Raw genomic sequence first — 14,497 nt, forward strand, 5'->3', positions numbered from 1 at the left:
TACTGTGGTGGATTTCAAGCTTTTCTTTTTAAGTGGCAGCAGCTCTTGTTAAATAAAATCTTTCACAGGGCCTCAGAACGTAAAATAGAAAAAAATTTAGATTTTTGTGGCTCCCAAGTCTCTGTGTCTGCTAATGCCTACTCCTTCTGCTCTCTTACCCCTTATATGTCAGATATATTAGATGCTTGTCAGATTCTTGTGAGTCCATTCTTAGGGTTGATTTCACATCTTCAAAAATAAGCTAGGAATTTAGTTTCTGAATATAAAAATAATGACCAATAAAAATATTTTCCTTTGTTCCTTTATGCTCTGGCAAAACAATACTACACAGCATTCTGGTGTCACATTAGGTTCAGCCTTATGTTTTGTAGATTTCTTCTTTTTTTATATTTCCATATAAATATGAACCCCTGACCTTGTAGTAGGGCTGGGATAGACTGTCCCCAAATTGAATGTCTGCTTCTAAATCATTGACAGAGTTAATATCAAATTAATTCACTGAAAACAGTAAATGTTAAATCATTAATTCACTGGAGGTCATGAGAAGATTTCCTCACATTTTTGAGATATTCATCACAGGAAGTCTATAATAATGTATTTATATTTCTGAGAAAGGAGCACACAGAAATTTTGTGTGCTTGCTTGCTTAAAACAATAATGAACTCTTGTCCTTTGTTATTTCATTACTCCAGAGACTAGACAAGTGAGCATTTTAAGGTCAAGGATGATATCATATTTATCTTGTATTACCCATAGCATTCCCTGTCACACAGTGGGTTCTCAATTGTTTTTTGAAGACAGGAAAAAGTTTAAGTTGATGAGTGTCTGGGGTCTTTGAGCCTAAAAAGAAAATTTTGGCCAAAGTCTTCTCCATTTCCCACATGTTCCATGAAACATGTTTGAAAAACATTATACTGGTGACAATTTTAAAAAGCCTAGGAATAGGAACATAGACTTGTGAATGAATACCAAGAATCTTCTGTATTAACTTAAAATAATTTTAGATATTGAAGCAAAGACCTAATTTAGAAGAAGAAAATATTTGTGAATTTTTGCTCAAGCATAAGAAGAAGTAGTGGCAAATTAGTATTCTTTTTTTGTTTTGTTACTTTTAGATGTACAGTTTTATACACATAGTCTAAGTTTTCCAACTTAATGTAAATTTGTACTAGATTACATAAAAGATTAGCTTTTCATAGGCTCCATATGAAAGCAATAGAATCCTATCTCTTTTTTGTTTCATTATTTAAAAAAAAATCTGACTCTTTTCTTATCTTGAAATCTCACTTTTATTCTCAATTATCTTCTGTATCTTTGCCCTAACTCATCCTCATTTGCAGCTTGTTCTCTGTTACTCATTTGCTGCTTCCAAGAGGCAATGGAAAATAAGGATTAACTGCATGAGACCTGGAGGCACCATGCCTGGGTGTGAATCCTGTTACTGCTCTTTCCTAGAGGAGTGAGCTTGCTGAGTTATTTACCGTTTCCGTGCTTCAGAATTACCACCTATAAAATGGAGACAAACAGAGTTGTGAGCATCACATGAGGTGATATATAGAGAGACTATAGAATAGTGCCTACCACAGAGCAATTATATCCTTCCACAAGAGTAAGACTATATATCCTGTCAATATTAGTTATTTGTGAGCTTATAATTGTAGTTAGCAGGAATTCTGGTTCTATCACTTTCCCCCTTATATCTTCTGCCTTTGGACTATCACAATTTTTGAGTGCATCCAAGGAGAGGCATAGAGCATATCTATTTTATTCATATCTATGTGATTTATTGAAACATTTTCAGTAAATATCTATTGTTTGGCACAGGAAATAAAATAATTTAACAATATTTATTATGATCTTCTGAGAGGTTCAAAACTATGCTTTCTTAAAAATAAAAATAGTCTTGAGATAAATACTGTCAGTAAGGAAAAAAAAGCAATGATGTGGTAAGACCTTGTGACAAATGCGGGAAGTCAGTAAAGACTTTTCTGAAGAAATGACATGTAAACTGAAGGCTGAGGAATGCTTTAGGTATTATAGTGCAAAAAAAGTCCTGAGGCAAGAAGGCAGTCGGATGAACCCTAAATGTAGTTTGGCTAAAGAGAAATGAATTAAAGGGGACAAGGATGTAGGGATAAGGTAGGGAGGCAGGTAGAATCCAACACAGGAAGTTACGGCTGAAAGGCATGCAAGGGTCAGATCTGTAAAGACTTACAAATCATATTCAGGATTTGGGATGATCCTAAATAAAACAGGAAACCATGAAGAATGAAAAATAGGTAAGTAATATAAGTTTTGTGCTTTTATAAAGATCACTCAGGAAATAGATAGAAGGGGACCAGAGGGGCTTCATTGATTGTTCCTTAGTTACAGTACCCATAAAATGACGGAACTTCCTCTGTGAAGCTTTTCTTGATAATTTTCATCTGGTGGCCTTCACTCCTTTGCTCACCTAATGAACTCATTGTCTATGCTTGTCATAACACTTGTCACATAACACCGTGAGCTGACACATGCCAAGGGCACATTAAGTATTGCAGAATGAATAATCATTGATTCATTCCTCCAAAGACTAGACAATGAGCATTTTAAGGTCAAGGATTATATCATATTCATCTTGTATTACCCATGGCATCCCCTGTCACAGAGGGTTCTCAATAGTTATTTTCTTGCTGTTGTTGAGGAACCAAAGGAAAAGAAGTGGTCAATATTCCTGATGGATGAAAATTTTGGATCATGGATGCAATTTTTAAATTAAATTTATTCAGGTGACATTGATTAATAAGATTATATAGGTTTCAAGTGCAAATTTTTATGATACATAATCTATATATTGCATTGTGTGCCCACCAACCAACGTCAAATCACCTTCTATCACCATATATTTGAGCCCCTTTACCTTTTTTACCCCCTATCCCCTTTCCTCTGATAATCATCATACTGCTGTCCATGCCTATGAGTTTTTGTTTGTTTTTCTTATTTATGTGTTGCTTTCAGTTATTTTTAAAAATATTTTATTGATTTCAGAGAGGAAGGGAGAGGAGAGACAGAAACATCAATGATGACAGAGAATCATTGATTGACTCTCTCCTGTCCGCCCCCCCACCCCTACCACACACACACACTGAGGATTGATTCCACAACCCAGGCATGTACTCTGACTTGGAATAGAACCATGACCATCATAGGTTGATGCTCAACCACTGAGCCACACTGATGGGCTGCTTTCAGTTTTATAACCCACATATGAGTGGAATCATATGGTTATTAACTTTTTCTGTCTGACTTATTTTGTTTAGCGTGATATTCTCAAGGTCCATTCATGTTGTTACAAATGGCAGTATTTCATCTTTCTATGTTTATTGGAACATTATTCATGGTGGCCAAGACATGGAAACAACTGAAGTGTCCTTCAATAAATGATTGGGTAAAGAAGATGTGGTACATATATACAAATGGAATACTACTCAGCCATAAGAAAAGATGAAATAATTTTTCGTGCTCTCATTTAAAGCTGGTAAAATTAATTGGGATCTTAAAACACCTGTAATAGGTTTGTGAACGTTACTAATAGCTCTGAGAGTAGAATTACAATATCCCAATTTGAGCATGAGCAGGTACCTATAAAAAGCTTAAGTGAATTGAATATCTTTCATCCATACATTTGTTTATACACATTTATGGTTCATTTTAGGAGATAGTAAAAATCACTAATTCTTTCTAAATCTTCTCTAGTCATGTTGCCACTTTGGTACAATGATAACTCAGAGATGGAAACCTTCAGATGTTGAGAGAGCTTTGAATATCAAATTGTTCATTGATTTGAATATAGGGCTTGAAGATAACAGTTGAATATAGGGCTTCCCCTTTCCCAGTACTTATGATGGAAACCAAAATGGCTGAAACATAAAATCTATATGCCACTTTATGGCATTTTAAACTATAAAAGATAAATCACTGGTAGCAGTGACTTTTTTAGAGTAGGAATAATAATTCAGTTGATTAAAACTTTCCCATTTAGATAGTTTTACTGGAGAGAAACTCACTAATAAGCTCATTAAGGCATTATTTATACAAGTAGAAACATGGGAATAGTATGTCACTTTCTGTTCTGTTATTGTCAGAAATTAACATTCATCCAAACAAATGATATACTAAGAACTTTTCTTTCTTGTCAACATGTGAATTGGTTTCAAGTTCGTATCCTATTAGTAATTAGGGAGAACACATTTTGTAGTAGAAATTGGCTTTAAGTGGTTGTTCAGGAGACATGGTTTACTCAGAGAAGCCTTTAACTTAGGTACTTTGCAGTCTTATGACTATTGAAAGAATGCCATGATCTCTTTGTAACTTATCATTCACTCAAGCTGTTGGCGGTGATGCTGTCTCTAGGTTCTTGAGTTCACCAAGTAAAGAATTCAGAGCCAAGAACTCTATAGCAACAGGAAGTTTATTTAGCATGCAAAGTGAAAGCACATAGGAAGATTTGAGCAGCTTGCTCAGAGAGTTGCCTTGGCCTTTTAGAAAGAAAGTCACAGAGGCAGAAAAGTTAGCCAGCTAGGCTTCGTGGACTCAGGAAACAAATTACAGAGGAAAAGAAGGGCCCTTGGAGACAGGCTCGAGGGTTAGCCTGGGTCAAGCTGCTGCTACCCCTGCTCCTCTGGTGGCAAGTCTCATGGGGACCCCTAGAGCTTAAGAGAAAGAAAGCAAAGGTACATGCCCGAAGAAACAAAGCATGGGTGTGCCCTGGAGAAGTGTACATGCTGGATCCTTTCTCTTAATGGTTTTCATCTGTTTTCTAACGGCAGGAATTTTAGGGGAGTTCTCAGGGGAGGTTCTCAATAGAATATTCATCACAGCTTTCCAGGTATGCCCTTAGTATGCTTATTCATCAAAATGAGCATATAGGGTCAGGGTCATGTTCTCTACTGATTGGTCAGCACTAGGGTAGGGAGTTATTGGTTATTGCATGTGATCCTGATGCCAGCCATGGCATCACTTGTTCTGGTTTCACTTTTCTGGGCCTGAAGCTGAAACACAACTGAATCCTAGATGTTATTTCTAGTTTGACCAAAACTCTGTCTCAGTGGTCAACAGACTTGAGGCTTTTTTCCTAAGATTATTTGATGCTGATCAGAACTTCATTGCCCTAAGGGCTTAATGCTTAAGGAATCCACCGTGCACGGGAGACAGAGGCGGTGAATCAGGGTGTCGGACGAGGCCAGTTCAAATCAGTTATCTGTCTCAGTTTCCCCATTCCACTTACCAAGGTATTTTCCTAGCTTCTTACTATCCTGTCTCAAGGCTAAGCTAATGGTTTAAGTTCATATTGTCTTAATGCTTTTCAATTTTTATCTCTAAAGTCCTTGATACTTATTGCATACTTAAACAAACTGATTTTTCTCTCTCAGAAATGCTTACATCTAAATGTTGGGTGCTCATAGTCTTAAGAAGTTTTACATAGAAAATGCCATTTCATATTACATACACTTTTTTTCCCTTAAATTTGTTTGCTCTTCATTAATTACATCCCACTACAACAATTTTTAGGAGGAAGCACATTTGTCTTCTGTTTATCTTCCTAACTGTCGAATCCAAAAGCATCTGTAATTGAGTGCAAGTCCTGAGTTTCTGAAAGTGTCATGAGACTAGTAGATACAAACTCATGGGAGGAGTTTTATATTTTATGTATCAAATTCTGGACATGTTTACCCATGTGTTGAGTTTAGAGAATTGATTTTTATAGTTTTTGTTTACTCCTGTTAGTTTCCTAGAATTTTATTGGATTCATAAAATTTATGGATAATTATAATCCAACTGCTTTACAACCCTCTTGACAACTGAGGAAACCAAAAGCACAGAGCTAGGCTATGGCTGGGCAGTTGTGCAGCTGCAAATGGGGATAGCAATTTAGACTCTGCTTTGTCCAAATTCCCCCCTCCCAAATCATACTGTATTAGATGCCAGCCCAAACCAGAAGACCCTCCTTTTCTTATACTAGACTTTATGCGGTTATTTTATAAAGTTAAGACCCACTGGTCTAATGTAGAGGTTCTTAGACATTTGTACTTTATGAATCAATAAAATCTCCAAAGAATTAGAGGGCTGACGTGAAGTTGCCATTGTTTAATTTGTCAGTTGAGGCTATTAAAAAACAAAAGAAAGAAATGTTCGTGTCCCATTACGTTATCATCATTTCATAAATGGCCACTTTAAGATCTGAAAGGTTGAAGAATAGGACTTTTCCTGTTAAGCAAGAAATGGGGATGGTAACCCAAAATAGGGGATTAAAAACCTGAAAATATCCTACATTCTCTAAGGAGAAAAAGCAGTATACAAAAGTGCTCAGGCAATTCCCTCTGAGAGGATGCCAGATTGGTTCTGATACCACTAAGCACCCGGGCAATCTTCAGTGCTCATATAAACTTACTCTGGGGGGGGGGGGGGGATAGAATGTGAAGAGGTTTTTTTTTAAATTTTGTTTTATTGCTTAAAGTATTACAAAGAGTAGTACATATGTCTCCTTTTTTTCCCCCCTTGACCTTCCCCTGGCCTCCCCTACTCTCTAGTGTTTTGTGTCCATTGGTTATGCTATAGAAGAGAATTACTTACTGGCCTAGAGATGGAAGTTGCCTTCCATAAAAGGACAATTAGCTCCTGTATCTTTTAGGTTCTGGATGGGAAAACAAAAGGAATTTAACACAAAAAACAAACAAACAAAAAAACACACACAAAAACTAATTACAAAAGTATTGAATGATGAAAAGGAAAAAGGGCCAGCCAGGTAACCCGAAGATTGGTGAAGCAGATACCATTTCTAATGAGGGAAGAAAGGGGATGATGGTGTTAACGGGAGTCTAGGAGTGCAGAGGAGGAGTCACCATGGTAGGAGCTGGGACCACCAAGAGATCGCTGTAAAGCTAGTGAGCAGACATTTGCTGAGGATATTGTGTGGTGGTTCTGGATCTGTCAGGAGGGAGTGCCCAATTTGCCTCCACTCCTGAAAGGAAGAAGAGAGTCCCTTCTCTTCTTCCAGTTTCCTACTAGTAATTCCCATTGTCAGTACTACAGGAAGCCAGCTGGGAAGAGAACCCGTGAAATGTAGTTTGCGATGCCTCAGCCCCAGCATCATATAACAGTTAGGAATGGTGTTTGGGTCTGAAAGACATTGGTAAAAAAATTGACACAGTATCTCATTTCTCCATTGGTCACTTATGCAGAACACATTCTGCTCTGTTCTCTGTGCCTCGTTGAGCAAAGGAGAAAGAGAAACGGAGAAAGATAGTAGGGTGGAGAGGAGAGATAGCACTAAAACAGCCACTTGGTGTGACAAGGATGTTTGAGCTTATCCTGGGTCAAGTGCATCGGGACGTGAGACATTTTGCCATTTCTTCAATAAAGAGAGTAGACCACTGCTCAAGGGGCCCTTACCAGCAAAAGTGTCAATGCGTACCAATGGGGATGGGAGCGGAGGAGAGTGGGAAAGTTATTTTTTCCCAATAGGAATGCTCCTATTCACCCCGAAGGAGAGCCAGCATTTGAACACCTGTCTTACAGAGGTCATCAGTACACAGTCTCTTTTTGCCAGAGAAGTAGTGACAATCAGTAGAGAACTGTAATTAAATACCCATTAAGTAAGAAGGTTTTGCTTCTTTTTATTAACTCTTCTACTCTGCTTCAATGTGGAAGGAGTTAGATACAGCCGTGGGCAAACTACGGCCCGCGGGCCGGATCCGGCCCGTTTGAAATGAATAAAACTAAAAAAAAAAAAAAAAAAAGACCGTACCCTTTTATGTAATGATGTTTACTTTGAATTTATATTAGTTCACACAAACACTCCATCCATGCTTTTGTTCCGGCCCTCCGGTCCAGTTTAAGAACCCATTGTGGCCCTCGAGTCAAAAAGTTTGCCCACCCCTGATAGAACCTGAAAAGGAAAGAAGGAAGAAAAAGCAGGCCAATTCCTCTTCTGGTGCAGAGTTCTATACACTGGCTACTGAGAGGCCTCACGTAGTCTGGCCACTGAGCCCAGAAAAAAAAGAGGATATGTGATTTAAACCAGTTATAAATTAGAGTTATGGACCCAATCTGAACTGTTGTGAAGGAAGATGAAATAGATTTGGCATTGCAGATGGAAAGCACTTATCGGAGAAAAATGGAAACCAGTACATATCTGTGACCCACTGAGTTCAGAATGTTCAATAAATCAATTACACACACACAAAACAAAATGAAACTTTTTTTGAAGGTCATTTCAAAATAAAGAGCAATCTTTAAATTGAAAAAAAAAGTAGCTTTCTTGAAAACTCAAAATATTACCCTTATTTTTCTCATTTCTTGAAGGTTGGGTCTAGCATGTAGCCATGGCATAGTATTTTACTTTACTTTATTAAAAAAGTATTTATTTATTTACTTATTTAAGAGAGAGAGAGAGAAACATCAATTTGTTGTTCCACTTATTTATGCATTCCTTGGTTGCTTCTTGTATGTGTCCTGACTGGAGATCGATCCCACAACCTTGGTGTATCAAGATTTGATGTAGTATTTTAAAATGATTATCATAATTTGTTGACATTTCTATCAGTGATGGATTACTACAGCTGACAACTTTAACTTGTGGAAAGAGAAAGTCACATGATTGCTACTCAACAAGGGTCCTTTACCTCATTTTAGCTTTTAAATATCTGTGGAGAAGGGAGAAATGGAAAAGGCAAAATTATATGAGGAATACTGTAGTCTTTGAATGGAACAGAATGTTATAAAAGATTAATATAACTTTAAAAGCACCTTTTATGTGGAGAAATATAAAACCACAGGAAAACTATTACAATATGCCAGAAATGGAATTTATGGTCATCATATTTACTCATCACCTTAGAAATCCTTAGAAATAATTTGTTTTAATGAAACATATGGTGTTCTATTTATTGAGAATCAAATTTTGTTGATAGAAGAATAATCTCAAATTAATAAAACCTGAACTCTTCTCTCACCTACATTTGCCTTAAAAACTTTAGTATTTTTAAAAAATTACTCCTGTTTGTGTTCTTACACAGTTGAAGCAGATGGTTATGGAAAACTGATCCATTTAACTTATATTTATGACATCAGAAAATGAAATAAAAATCACTTCATTCACTTCTACCTTGAAAAGATGAATAAAATCCAATTAGCTGCATAGTGTTAGGTTAAGAGGCTTGGCTCTAGAACCAAAATGGCTCTAGTCTGAACTAGCAGATGTTGGCCATATTTCATTACTATTCCAAGACTTGATTTTCTCATCTGTTATGATTATTGTGCCCACCTTATTTCATTGGATGATTTTATGACACATATTTGAAATCATGTATGTATAGTACTTACAAGCATAAGATAAATTATCAATCTATGTTAGCCTAACGAAAGACAACTGATACTAATAACCAACAATGATACGGCATGTATAACCCTTATCCTTCCATATTATACATAGCATAAAATAATACATTATAACATATAATATATGAAATTATATTGCATACTATTATATAATGATGTTTATAGTAAAATATTATAACATAAAATACTATTAAATATATTATAATATTCCCAAACAGAATCATCATTGCCACCAAAGAGTGATGATGTAAACTTATTTCTGCCTCATAAAAGCAACTTGATAGAATGCCTGCTGATTTTGTTTTCTAAAGGCCATAAACCACTCTAGAACCCCAACTATATTCATTCTTTCAACAGGTTATTGAGACCCTGCTTTGTGTCAGTCACTGAGGTAGATATTTTAAAACTGCCCTCTGGCTTTGTAAAGTTTTTGGAACAAATCTGTTATCAGGCAGTATTCCAGCAGGAAATAGATTGCACTCCCAAAAGAGGGCAAATAAAGTTTAATGGGTGGTATTATTTACAAAACGTGTGGGCTAGGCTGAGGATAAGGGGGAAGGGATGATGAAGCACTTAAGGCAGTGGTTCTCACCTTCCTAATGCCGCAGCCCTTTAATACAGTTCCTCATGTTGTGGTGACCCCCAACCATAAAATTATTTTCGTTGCTACTTCATAACTGTAATTTTGCTACTGTTATGAATCGTAATGTAAATATCTGATATGCAGGATGTATTTTCATAGTTACAAATTGAACATAATTAAAGCATAATGATTAATCACAAAACAATATGTAATTATATGTGTTTTCCGATGGTCTTAGGCGACCCCTGTGAAAGGGTCGTTCGCGACCCACAGGTTGAGAACCGCTGACTTAAGGCTAGCAACAATGGAAAGAGCTACCAGCCTCATATCTGAAGGGTTAAGTGGAGACATTAATTAATGGGACCCAGGGAAACTTGTCACCTTAGAAGAGGGTTGCCTATAGAGCTGTGACTTAGAGGACTTTAGCCACTGCTACACCAGGGCCAGCAAGGAGGGACCACTCTTTTCTCCTGTCCTTCAATATGTTGTCTTTATTTCCCATTGGCTGAACATACTCAGGACAGAGGGCTAGAGAGCCATGGGCACAGTAGTCTCTGAGTATTGTAGGTGGTGGGAACCACACCAGGTGTGTGACTGGTGGGATCAGACCAAACCTGGGTTCAACAACCTCGGTACTTGGGTTCTGGCTAGGCAAGAATTCAGAGCAAGACCCAAACTGTAAGAGAACATATATTGGATAAACGACAGAGGTATAAGTAATTCTTGATGAAATGGGCTTAGGAAACAAGTTATAGAGGTACAAGAAGGGCTCTTGGAGCTTGGGAGTGAGGAAGCTAATGGTAATGTGTCTAGAGGGGGTAGGGGAAGGGAAAGGCATAGCATGCTCCTGGGAGGGTGAGCAGGCTGGGTCCTCCATCCTAAGGGTCTTAAGGGTGGAGATTTTAGGGGAGGTGCCAGGGAAAGATCTTAATAGAATAGCAGCGGTTTTCCAGGGTTGGGTCTTTCAGGGTTGGGTCTCCACTGATTGACTGGCCAGCACTAGGGCAGGGGCATCATTACTCAATGCACCTGGTCCTGAGGCTGGTTTTGTTGCTTATCTGGGCCTGGAGCTGAAATACAACTGAGGCCTAGATGGTATTTCTTGGAAGGAAAAGGTCAGGGTATCCAAACCTCATGACCAGTGATATGCTAGGGGAGGAAAAGTCACCCTGTAGACTAGGGCCCACCCTACAATTGATTGTCCATTGCTAGGCACCCCAGGTTTTCCATCCTGGTGACCTTCTGTACCTGGCCCATTGTCCTTGCTCTGTTCAGGTCTGACTAACTGTGTACAACATGAGGAACAGTCTCCTGGGGCACAGGCAGAGGAGTAGACTTCAAGAGTCAAACGAGGAATATCCAGAAAATAATCTGTCCTTCTTTCTCTTTTTTGTTTTATTTTACGTAACAGATGTTGGGGTTTATTTCTGAATATAGAATAATACATTTTAAAATGTAGAACATTTGGAAAATTGCCTTGTTACTTGAGATCCTGCTTTTCCTAGCCAGGCTTGCTCCCAGTTGAAGGCCCATGGATTTATCTGATAAGCTTTCACACTCAAAGTGTCACAAAACTTAAATTTATTTCCATGGCTAAGACCTGGCAAATACTCTAGATTGCCAAAACATCTCCTGGTGTTTCCCTGGATCATTTTATCTTTCTGCTTGTCATCAATTTCCTTAGCATGGTATCTTCGTACATGTATCATACTCAGTATATTAAATTTCTTTCCCTATTTTTGCATACCATTATCTCCACTAAACAAATTCTACTTTTTATTATTTAAGGCTAAAAAGAAATCTCATTTTGCCCTAGCTGGTTTGGTTCAGTGGATAGAACATTGGCCTGTGGACTGAAGGGTCCTGGGCTTGATTCCCGTCAAGGGCACATGCCCAGGTTTCGGGCTCCATCCCCAGTAGGAGGTGTGCAGAAGGCAGCCAATCAGTGATTCTCTCTCATCATTCATGTTTCTATCTCTCTCTCCCCCTCTCTCTTTCTCTCTAAAACCAATTAAACCTGATTTCCTCCCTGAAGTTTTTCCTGAAACCCAACACCAATTATTTCATCTGAGGAGAGTTTTCATCTTAGAAGAGTTTTATTCACATATAGGATTTCAGTATTTAATTATATTTTTAATTACTCATTTAACAAATATTTTTGAGCACCTACTATGTAGCAAAGTATATTCTTTTCTAACTAAACCTAAAATTCTTGAGGGCTGGATTTGCTTTGAGCTTTATTTGTATCCCATCATGCCTTGCACAAGTCTAAAAAGAGATAGTTAAGGTTTTACTCTTCATTTCTGCTGGGCAAATTTGATCATTGTTCCTTCTCTGAAGAGAGCCTAGAGATTTCTACTCCAGTTGTGTTGTTTAATCCTATTTTTAAGTGCATTTCCTGCCAAGCAATGTGAATGTAAGATAAAAAGTAAATTTTTCCTCATAGATGTTTCCTACTAATTTATTATAAGAAATTATTTGTTTGAGGTCACTTTGCTTTTCTTATTTTATTCATAGAAATATACCCTACTAATTATGACTCTTTGAAATTGAGTACAATAACATTTGTATCTTGATAGTCCTGATGCTAAACTTACCAGTTATATATATTTCATAATGCTGCATCTATTTTGTTAACTGTATGAGTTCAGCTGGCATACTCCTAGAAGATATTAGGATATCACAATTTGTCAACTAGCTATGGCCTAAGACTTTAGTCTTAGCCTATTGCCATTCCTTCATTTCTTCATCCAGGGTAAGTATATATCATTTATCTCACAAAAAAACTGACCCCAAATATATGAAACACTAAGTTTTGTAGAAATAAAATGATTTTAAAATAAGTTAATATTCTCATGTAATTTGTGAGAATTATATATATCTTGTGGCTCATAAAATAATATATCACAAAATTTTGAAAAATTTAAAAAAAAAGGTAACCTCCTATAACTCATAGAAAATCCACTGTTATTATTTTACATAGGTTATTGAATATTTTTCTATACCTATATTTTTATAGAATTATAATCATTGGGTGTAATTCTATGACTTGCATGTGAACCTTGAATTTTGAATCTTGCTTTCTTATTGAACTTAGCAGCATAAACTTTTGTTTTTGGGTTCCACCTCACAGAGGCACTCAAGATAGTAACTGTGATAAAATATCTGCTATTTGTCTGCTTTTGTTAGGTTTCAAGCAGCCTTTGAGTACAAGCCCTGAAATTTTGCCTACTCCTGTTAGGAGAGTGTTAGAAGAATTCAGCAATTATAAACATTCCTTGCTGTATGCTGAGGAAATTCTTTTTCTTTAACTATGGAATCAAATCCCTGAAAAGCCCGTAGGGCTCTCTCCCTAGAACACTATATAAAGGTTAAGTTTCTCCCTCCCCCCACTCTCATATCTATTCTCAGTTTTGTCGCCAACTCCTGTATAATATAGTCAAATTATGTGGTAGAGATTCAACCCTGGTTTCCTGGGTGATGCTACAATGCCACTACTTAGTATTCCTAGTCACACAGCTACCATTTCATTACGCTCTTCATCTATATATATCTTCATGTTCTAGAAGCAGACTTTTCAAATCAGGCATGTATTAAGAGTTTAAATACACAGAGTGAAAAAAACAGGAGCTTCTTGAGCTAAGCAGCAATGCAGGACATTTTCTATACCGGGATCTTGAGAAATCACCATGTGGACAAGTGGTTCTTGAAGGATTTGATGATTTCTACAGCATATCTTTTCCAGTTTAATTCTGCAAACTCAGAATTCTTCATATTCTCTTAAAGACTATCAGATGCCTGAACTTTAAATTTAGGCCTGTTTTAATGGCCTGAGTTTTCCTTTTGAGCTTCCACAACTAGGATGCACCCTTACATTTTGGTAATTTTAATGAGGTTATTGATCTACACAAAAGAAACGTCATGAACTGCAGTGTCTCTACCTCAGAATGCCCAGGTGTGTGTGATATGAATCAGGGAATTCTAGCTCTTTCTATCTACTGGTTGTTAAAATTCTCTGCGATGAATACTTGCCTAAGTACCTATTCATGTGTGAGGTTTAAACTAATAGTAAAATTGAAATTAAGAATTTTTTAATCATGTATATTTTTTGTATTGGTTTACTCCCCCCCCTCCCCTTTTTTGACAATAGTATCAAGGGAACATATTTCTTAAGGTCTAAATCTGCCATGTCTTAGCTATTACCTTGGCCAAATGATTTTCCTGCTCCTCTGTTCTCTCATTAGAAAAAAAAGAAAACAATCTCACAGACTTTTATGGAAATCAAATGGCAAATTGTATGGGGTATAACTGTTAAAGAATAAAAGCCTTTACAAATATACATTTTATCTATATTCTTAATGATCATTGATTATTTGGGAGCCCAGTTATCACAATTTTCTCTTTTCCCAAATAGCTTTGCACTTATTTCTTGGATTTTTGGATTTTGTGAACCTCTTTTCTCACACATCAGATTGAATTGATTTGTTAAATTGTGATATTTACTTGTGCATGTATATTGCGTGCATTCAAATGTTC

General features: G+C 36.9%; 1 protein-coding gene across 3 annotated transcripts in view; it reads left to right on the forward strand.

The window, feature by feature from the left end:
* Nucleotides 1–14,497, forward strand: part of PDE4B (phosphodiesterase 4B) — a 525,239-nt gene that overhangs the window by 75,160 nt on the left and 435,582 nt on the right. The window lies entirely within an intron of this gene.

Source organism: Myotis yumanensis, unplaced genomic scaffold, assembly GCF_028538775.1.
Source record: "Myotis yumanensis isolate MYYU_CA2020_CCGP unplaced genomic scaffold, mMyoYum1.0.hap1 SCAF_2, whole genome shotgun sequence".
NCBI lineage: Eukaryota > Metazoa > Chordata > Mammalia > Chiroptera > Vespertilionidae > Myotis > Myotis yumanensis.